The sequence below is a fragment of the Crocuta crocuta genome, unplaced genomic scaffold, assembly GCF_008692635.1.
Source record: "Crocuta crocuta isolate KB4526 unplaced genomic scaffold, BGI_CrCroc_1.0 scaffold125, whole genome shotgun sequence".
Classification (NCBI taxonomy): domain Eukaryota; kingdom Metazoa; phylum Chordata; class Mammalia; order Carnivora; family Hyaenidae; genus Crocuta; species Crocuta crocuta.
In genome coordinates, this window is record NW_027531143.1 from 443633 (window position 1) to 452228 (window position 8596).

Consider the following 8596-nt stretch of genomic DNA (forward strand, 5'->3'; position numbering starts at 1 on the left):
CAGGGCTTCGATTGCGTGCGATCCTGGTCCTGGTCCCTGTTGCTGGCTGAGGAGGCCAGCTGGCCCCCGGGAAGAGTTTCTGCACATGTGAGGAAGCAGATAGCGGACATCAGCAGCATACTTCTCCCAGACTGTATGCCAATACACGTAGACAGGCTGTGGAACTGAAATTGTAAAGCAGAAGCCTGTGTGGAGCCTTTTAATATTTTCTGAAACAGTCAGTAATGGAAAACTCCGATAACAACCCGAGTAAAGGCTTATGGCTACAAAAAGTCTCCTCTGTGGATTCAACTGGAAAGGATTCTCTACTGAATATGGCCTGGATGCCTGAGCCCAGTGTTCTTCAGTGAGAAAATTACCGCAAGTCATCTCACCATCTGGGATCCTCATGGGTGGAATCTTCTGCTGGAAGACACAGTTGTTATCAATCAACCTGCACTATCCAACAGGCCTCCGGAGCTTCAGGGGATATTGTTACCGAAGAAATGGGAAGGAGGACTCTTTTGTGGGGAACAGATGATTAGTGTTCTTGATGACTTGTCAGAGGCAGGTAGTGGCCTTAATCAAGGGAGCACAGCACCTGAGAGAGCTGGGTTCAGCTGCGGTGCCCGGAGCAGTGGCTGCCGGCTGCTGTCCAACTCAGGAGTGGAGTCCTTGGTGTCCATTGCCTCAGGAGGTCCCTCAGCTTGTTAGAGCTGGAGCACAGCTGTCATTCCCCAGGCACGCTGACCTTGGGAGCCTCGCCTGAGTCTTGGCAGAATGCAAAAATGAAATATGAAGAATTGGGAAGAAAGTTTCCAAAATTTGGTAGAGACCCTCTTCTTAGATGCAGTTTCAGAAACCGGGAAGCTCTAAATGCTTCTCCACCATAAGAGCTTTTTGAGAAAGTGGGTGCTCAATCACCATTTTTTTTCCTGTCTCCCTTCCTCTCTTCCGTGCCTCTCCCTCACCCCTTCTTATTTTACCCCTTCTCTTCTCCTTCTTTCTTCTGTCATTCTCTTTTCCCTTCCTTCCCTTGCTTCCACTTCTCTTTCTCCTTCGTCTCTCCTGGCTCTTTTTTCCTCCGTTTCTCCTTCTTTCCTCTCTTCTGTGTCTCTCTTTCTTCACTCTGCCATTTTCTAGATTCTGAGTCCGTGAGGCCAAAGTAGAAAGTTGGAAAGAAATGTCAGAACTCCTATTCATATTTATTTCAACTCTTGTATATCTCTGCCTTTTGTGTGAGTAAAGCAGAGATATGTTCTTAAAAATACGTTGCTCATGGAGTCGAGAAGAGACTATCACCTTCAAATGTCTGTTTTCATCTCAGAACTACCTACAGCCCTTCCAGCTGGAATGCGTGGAATATGTTTCTTGTATGGGTCTTTCCGTGTTTATTATTTTTGGTGAAGGAATACCTGGGGTGCCACTTGGGGAAATAATCCTGTCACTGCGTCGGGGATGAGGGCTGTGATCTTGTGTTAGCACTTCCCTTAGCTGCTGCCACCGGAGCCAAAATATTGAGTTGGATACACCATGAGTTGGTGCCAGGCCTCTGTCCAATTCACCAAGACTTAAGTGAAATCTTAGGCATGGAATAGAGAAAGAAAGAACTGCCAGCTGCTATCCTCATTGTTAATAGTATGCACATGGTGTGGTTACAGAGGTTTGGGTTGTATTAACCTCTGTTCCAATCCCAGGTCATTCACTTGCAGATTTGGCCACATCCATGTATTTTGTTAGAGGCTCTTTCTTTACTAGAGTTTTTTTTTTCTTTCTTTAAAAGGTGATCAGTAATACCCATCTGGTCATCGAGACAAGTGAGATAACATGTGAAATTTCCTCACAAAGAGTAGATGCTCACTGATTTTTGCCTTTCTTCTCCCCACTCGTCTATTTCTTTAGTCCACTAGTACATACACATGTATGTATATGTAGTTACCGATCAAACATTTGTCTAATGCCTACTTTGTGACATGCACTGTTATTTTTTTAACGTTTATTTATTTTTCAGAGAGAGAAGGACACACACCCACACACACACAAAGAGAGAGAGAGACAGAGACAGAGAGAGAGAGACAGAGAGAGAGAGAATCCCAAGCAAGGTCCATGCTGTCAGTGCAGAGCCCAATGTGGGACTCAAACTCACGAACCATGAGATCATGAACTGAGCCGAAATCAAGAGTCAGATGCTCAACCGAGTGAGCCACCCAAGTGCCCCCAAAATATAGTTATATATTTTGAGAGAAGAGAGAGAGCGAGCACACAAGTGGGGGAGGTTCAGAGAGAGGGAGAGACAAAATCCCAAGCAGGCTCTGTCCTGTCAGCACAGAGCCCAACGGGGAGCTTGATCTTATGAACCATGGAATCCTGACCAGAGCCAAAACCAAGAGTTTGGATGGATGCTTAACCAACTGAGCCACCCAGGCCACCCTGTGCCATGCACTGTTCTAAGTGTTTTATAAACTTGACTTTTTAATACCATAATCGCCCTCTGAGTACTTAACCATTATTACACACTTTACACATAGGGAAACAAAAGCACAGAGAAGTTTAATAACTTGCCCAAAGCCACTAACACTGCTGTTTGTATGAAGACACCTTAATGCAAGTTGTCTATTCTTTTAATTGAAGACATCATTACCCTGAGATGTTGTCTAGAAATCAACATAGATTTCTCTCTTGAGTCTGCAAATTTTCTCATAGAGGTCTTAGGGGGGGGAAAAGCACAAAAACATGAAATAAGAGCACACTTAATCATGAGTTTATTTTCTTTGTTAATATAGTCAAAGGGTGAATCGATTTCCCAAAACATGTTTGCGTTTGGTTCCAGTGTGTGGAAGCATTGGATTGCAGCTGTGGCTGCGTCTTCAGGCCCGGAGCTGGCCACACAGAGGCAGCCACACCACAGGCGGCCCCAGCCAGCTGCTTCCCAGCGTGCTCGCGCCTCCTCTGCGCAGAGCGCCCCATGGTCAGAGACACACAGATGGGAATTCAAGTGGGGCCAAGCTCACTGGGAAAAGCGTTGGGACATGAAAGCTGGCCCACAGACAGCGCCCTTATGTTTGCCAGAAGGCTGAAGCCGGGTCCAGAGAGTAATGAATACAAACTGGCTGTGGTTTGGGTATATCCAGCATCTTGTTCTCATTTTCAAATGTTCGGTCCCTGGGAAGACCCCAAACCTCACTTTGCTGTACAATCATATGGCCAAGTTAGGAGTTTTCGAGAAAATGTTAATTTACATGCCCTAGATTTATTGTTATTTAAGATCATCCCTATGTTTTTAGGCACAATTGACAGGAAGGAAGGGGAAGGAGAGACCACAGATTGAGGACATACCAAGCACCAGGTGCTGTGCTGGGCGCTTCTACCCACGTTAGCTTAGCTGATGATGGCAGAGAGGCAGCAGTGCCTGCAGACAGTAACGGAAAAGGGAGGAAAAGGTTAATGGAGAGGGGAGGGATACGTGGAAACTGGAAACAGGAAAGGTAGGATGTCTCAAAGTTGTTTTGATCCCAAAATCCATGCCCTCAAGTCACCTGAAGTGATTAGCAACAATGTATAATTGCCTTGTGTGAGGAGACAAAAATTATGTTCTATGTGATTCTCTTCTTTTCTCTCCTTCTCCTGCAGAAGGAGTCTCAGCTTCATCTATTCAGTTATTTTCCTTCCTTTATCCTATCCTGAGAGACTCGTTATATAAACTTTTGTGAGCGATTTCAGGAGGGGGAGGGCAGAGAAGGGGCCAAGAGGCTTATGGGCACATATATATTCCTATATGTAAGTCCATTAATATTTTATACATATATAAACGTCATAGGTCATGAATACATGAACATTGTAAAATGAGATTATACCATGCTTAAGCTTCTGTTATCTGTTTTAAACCCTTTAAGTTTATTATAAACATTTTTCAATGTCAAAATGTTTAAAACTACAATATCATTTTTAATATTGCCTAAAACTCTGTAAAGTATATGCCAATGCTTGATTATTAGGTATTTAGCTCATTTCCAGTTTTTAGCACTGTGGACAGTACTGCAATGACACCTGGAAAAAAATTATTTTATTTACTGAGAGAGAGAGAGAGAGAGAGAGAGAGAGAGAGAGAGAATGAGCGGGGGAGGGGCAGAGAGAGAGAGGGAGAGAGAGAATCCCAAGCAAGCTCCGAGTTGCCAGTGTGCAGCCTGATGTGGGCTCCATCCCATGACCATGAAATCATAACCCGAGCTAAAACCAAGAGTCGGACACGCAACCTACCGAGCCACCCAGGTGCCCTCGGGGAAAAAAATTAAATGGCACAGTTTCTATTTATCAAGGAAGAGGTTTATTGTGATTTTTCTTCAGTCAGAGGAGTTACCTATATTTTCAAGCTAATTTTCTGAAGCACTAGAATCATTCCTGCAGCAGTATCTTAGGGAGGATATACCATGTGAAACCCACAGAAGTGGCTCTTCCTTCCTGGGCTTGCCTCTTTCCTCCTCCCCCAGGAACTCTTGAGCTCCCACAGTAGCCCAGAGCATCCCGGGACATGGCGGGAAAACTGCCAGCTAGGTACTGGCTTTGGGTTTTGTTTTGTTTTGTTTTGTTTTGTTTATGTGATTCCATGGTTTGCTCACATTACCTAGTACTGAAAATCTGTTTTTTCATTTAAAGGAGGAAACTATATTTTCTCTTTCTAACTCACATTGAGTTAGAAATGCGATGTGCTACTTTGCCAGCAGAATTAATCATAATTTTTATTTTTAAAAAATAGTTAGATATGTTATAATAGAGCCTTTATATTGCAACGCATGCAAACCTGCTCAGGCAGCCTGCGGTAGACTCCCTGAAGTGTTATGTGTGCCTGAGTAGTGACATGAGGTCCGTTCAGTGTCCCTTGTCCCTAACTTAGGGGAAGGCCCAAGGGACCAGGACCTACCATGTCTCCTGGAGATAAAGAATAAAAAAACTGGCTTGGGTGGTGCTAATGTGCTTCTCCATGTCTTGACCTTCTGATCTTCTACCTTAAGCGAGAGTCTGAAATGTTAGCCCAGCACATCTTGTCATTACTTTAAATAGTCCGATTTTTTCCCTTTGCAATGAAGCTCTGGTTTTCCTGTGATTTCTGAGAAGGGGAGGAGTCAGGAAATAGATGTGCAGGCATCGATCTTTGCGTTTTCATCGCAGTTCTTTTGTGCCCTCCAAGGTGAACCTCTCTGAATGAGTGTGATCATAGCTGCTAATAAATAAATAGGTGGCGATTTTTTTCTTCAGATTTTGGGATTCAGATTATCTGGAGATTTCACATGTTGGGCCTAACTTATAGACTCCATGTGACCATGCAAAAGGGACCCTTCATGAATATGTTATTAGGAACCTGATCCCTTTGTCATTCATCCTCTCTGTGCCCTTGCTTGTTGGAAGACGAGGGTTTTGCGATTGGTTCAAACCAATGGAAATGTCAGAGAAATGAGTTAGATATGCAGAGGATATTGAAAGGACAGAAATTTATGCTTTAAGGTATTACCATTATTAGATTTATAATTTTAATTTTTTCCTCTAATCTTAGATAAGGTGAACTGTTGACAGGTCTCTGAGACCAGAAAGAAATTAGAAGGTAAATGTGTATAGGTAACACCAAAAGATCAGAGAGTGAAATCTCTTAGTAAATAGAAGCAAATAGGAAGAGGACATCATTGTAAATAAAAACGTGACAAAAAGGGCCAGAAATGGTCAAATGATTCTTCCAAAAGTGAGAAATCTTTTTAAGAAAACCACATTGGACTATTTTCTATTATACTGAGGCTAAAGGAAATAGGAAAGTATGATTGAAACAGGTGGGATTTAGTTGCTTTTCAAAACTTTAACCAGCAAAAAAGGGCATTTTTTTTGGTCCAATTAGTAGCATTAAGATAAATTTAACGTGCTGGCTTCCTGGGATTTGTGCCTTCAATTTATAAGCTTTGCTGATAAAGAAGAAAATCAATTTCATTTTATTCTATTTCCCAGGGAGATAGCAAAAAGCTTAGGGGTTTTGCAGGGGACTTTTTAATTAGGACTATTATAGAAACAAGTTGAAGAACCAAATATCAAACCTGTAAACTATGTCCTGGGGATAGAGTATGGATGATGGTTAGGTTCAGACGCAAATGATTACTGAGGTTTCTCATGTAAGATTTCTCAGCCTTCGTAGGCCAAGGTGATCAAATCCAGTTGCTCCTGACCCTTACTATGTGTCACTGTTTTGTCAGTCCTCCAAACAGGTAATTCAAGTGTGAGATGCCAAGGGATCCAGAGAGGTGGTGGTGGGTGTGAGTTGAGTCACAACTAGGTGCTAGTACAATGGTCACATATCCTCTGCCTTCGCCCAGCCAGCACTGCTGGTAAGAGATGCAAGAACAAGACAGGGAGAGAAGCATCCGAGTCCTGCCCTGGGTTTCTGCCGCATCCCCGAGGCAGATGTCTAGTGGACCAGACGTGGCTGTGTGGAGAAGTCCTTGTCCCTAACCTAGAGCTAAGGTGGGCAGGAACACACACTTGGTCTATTTCTTTTTCTTTTTTTCATTTTTCTTTTCTTTTTTTGAATGTTTATTTATTTTTAAGAGAGACACAGTGCATGAGTGAGGGAGGGCAGAGAGAAGGGGAGACACAGAATCAGAAGCAGGCTCCAGGCTCTGAGCTGTTAGCACAGAGCCCGACGCGGGGCTCAAATTCACAAACCGTGAGATCATTACTGGAGCTGAAGTCAGATCCTCAACTGACTGCGCCACCCAGATGCCCTTGTAAGTTTTTTAATCAGGAGAAAAACCTGAGCATAATAATAATGAATATACAGTAGTGGATCTGTCCTGGGTTATACTTGCCTCTTTACTAATGCAGCCATAAAATGTGTCTTTATATTTACATATGAAGTGAAGGAAGGAGCCCATGAAGGCAAAAATGCTGAGGCCCCACGAAAGTTAGAATGTGGCCCTGACTGAACAACAATGACAGAAGCAGACAGACTAGCAGAGACTTTCAGAGGCAAACAGCCAGAACAGAGAATGACAGGATGAAAGATAGGGACAGAGAGACAGAGAGGGGGATGAAGAAGGACACCTACCCAGATGGAGAGACAAGTGTGTACACACACACACACACACACACACACACACACACACACACACACACGGCCTGGTAGATACAGACAGGCAGGGAAAGTGAGATACATAGAGGGCCAGGACAAACACACACAGACAAAGATGTCAAAGGGGACATTTCTGCTACAAGGGGGCAGGCTTTTCGCTTGTATTGTCTCTAGGAAATAGGGTTAGAGATTGTTTATAAAAGATCCAGGAGGATGTCTACCATTTAAAATGCCTTACAAGAAAGCCTAGTGAAATGAAATAATTTACACTAAAAAACTTCAATCTGTTCTGAATTCCAGTCTTCTAATATTGCTAGAGATAGTTGTAGGAAGAAATCAGTTAAGAAAAATAAGGGGGAGGAGAGAGAGAAAAAGAGNCGGGGAAAGTGAGAGAGATAGAGCACACACACAAACACACACACACACACACACACACACACACGGCCTGGTAGATACAGACAGGCAGGGAAAGTGAGATACATAGAGGGCCAGGACAAACACACACAGACAAAGATGTCAAAGGGGACATTTCTGCTACAAGGGGGCAGGCTTTTCGCTTGTATTGTCTCTAGGAAATAGGGTTAGAGATTGTTTATAAAAGATCCAGGAGGATGTCTACCATTTAAAATGCCTTACAAGAAAGCCTAGTGAAATGAAATAATTTACACTAAAAAACTTCAATCTGTTCTGAATTCCAGTCTTCTAATATTGCTAGAGATAGTTGTAGGAAGAAATCAGTTAAGAAAAATAAGGGGGAGGAGAGAGAGAAAAAGAGAGAGAGAGAGAGAGAGATGGAGAGAGAGAGATTATTATTTTTAAGAGTCTCATGCTCTACCAACTGAGCTAGCTGGGCAGTTTATTTTTAAAGTGTTTATTTTTAGAGAGAAATTATAATTTTTAATGTTTATTTTTGAGAGTGAGAGAGAGAGAGCCCATGTGTGCATGTGTGCAAGTGGGGGAGGGGCAGAGAGAGAGAGGAAGAGAAAGGATCCCAGGCAGTCTCCACACTGTCAGCACAGAGCCCCATGCGAGGATTGATCCCGTGAACCTGTGAGATCATGACCTTAGCCAAACTCAAGAGTCGGATGCTTAAGTGACTGATCCACCAGGCATCTGGGGAGAGAGAAGTTATCAAATCACAATGGAGCTCAGCCAGAAAGGAAGCAATAGGCAGTGGGTACTTTGGAAAATGGTGCCAGCCTTGAGGAGACTGTTCACATGTCCTTGGTTGTGTAAAGTGTTTTTAGGTGAAGTAATTTCTCATTTTGCACAAAGGATCTCAGCATGTGCCGGTTTGTAAATTCAGTCACAGCCTCTCTCCAACAGCATCCCAGAGATAGTTCTCTCAGTTAAAAGAATAAAGGCAGTTGAAGTTATTTATAAGTTTGGTTTTTGTCAGTTGTAGGGATTTTTTTCTGCTGTATAAATCCCACCAAAAACGGAGTTATATGGCCACATTAAGCCGAAGCCTCCCTCCCTCCCTTCATCCCCCCCCCACCCCCCCGCAGCCCC

At 43.3% G+C, this 8596-nt stretch overlaps 1 protein-coding gene across 3 annotated transcripts in view; it reads left to right on the forward strand.

Annotated features, from left to right (window-relative positions):
* Window positions 1–8596, forward strand: part of ST6GALNAC3 (ST6 N-acetylgalactosaminide alpha-2,6-sialyltransferase 3) — a 543469-nt gene that overhangs the window by 204818 nt on the left and 330055 nt on the right. The gene's annotated exons all lie outside the window — the stretch shown is intronic.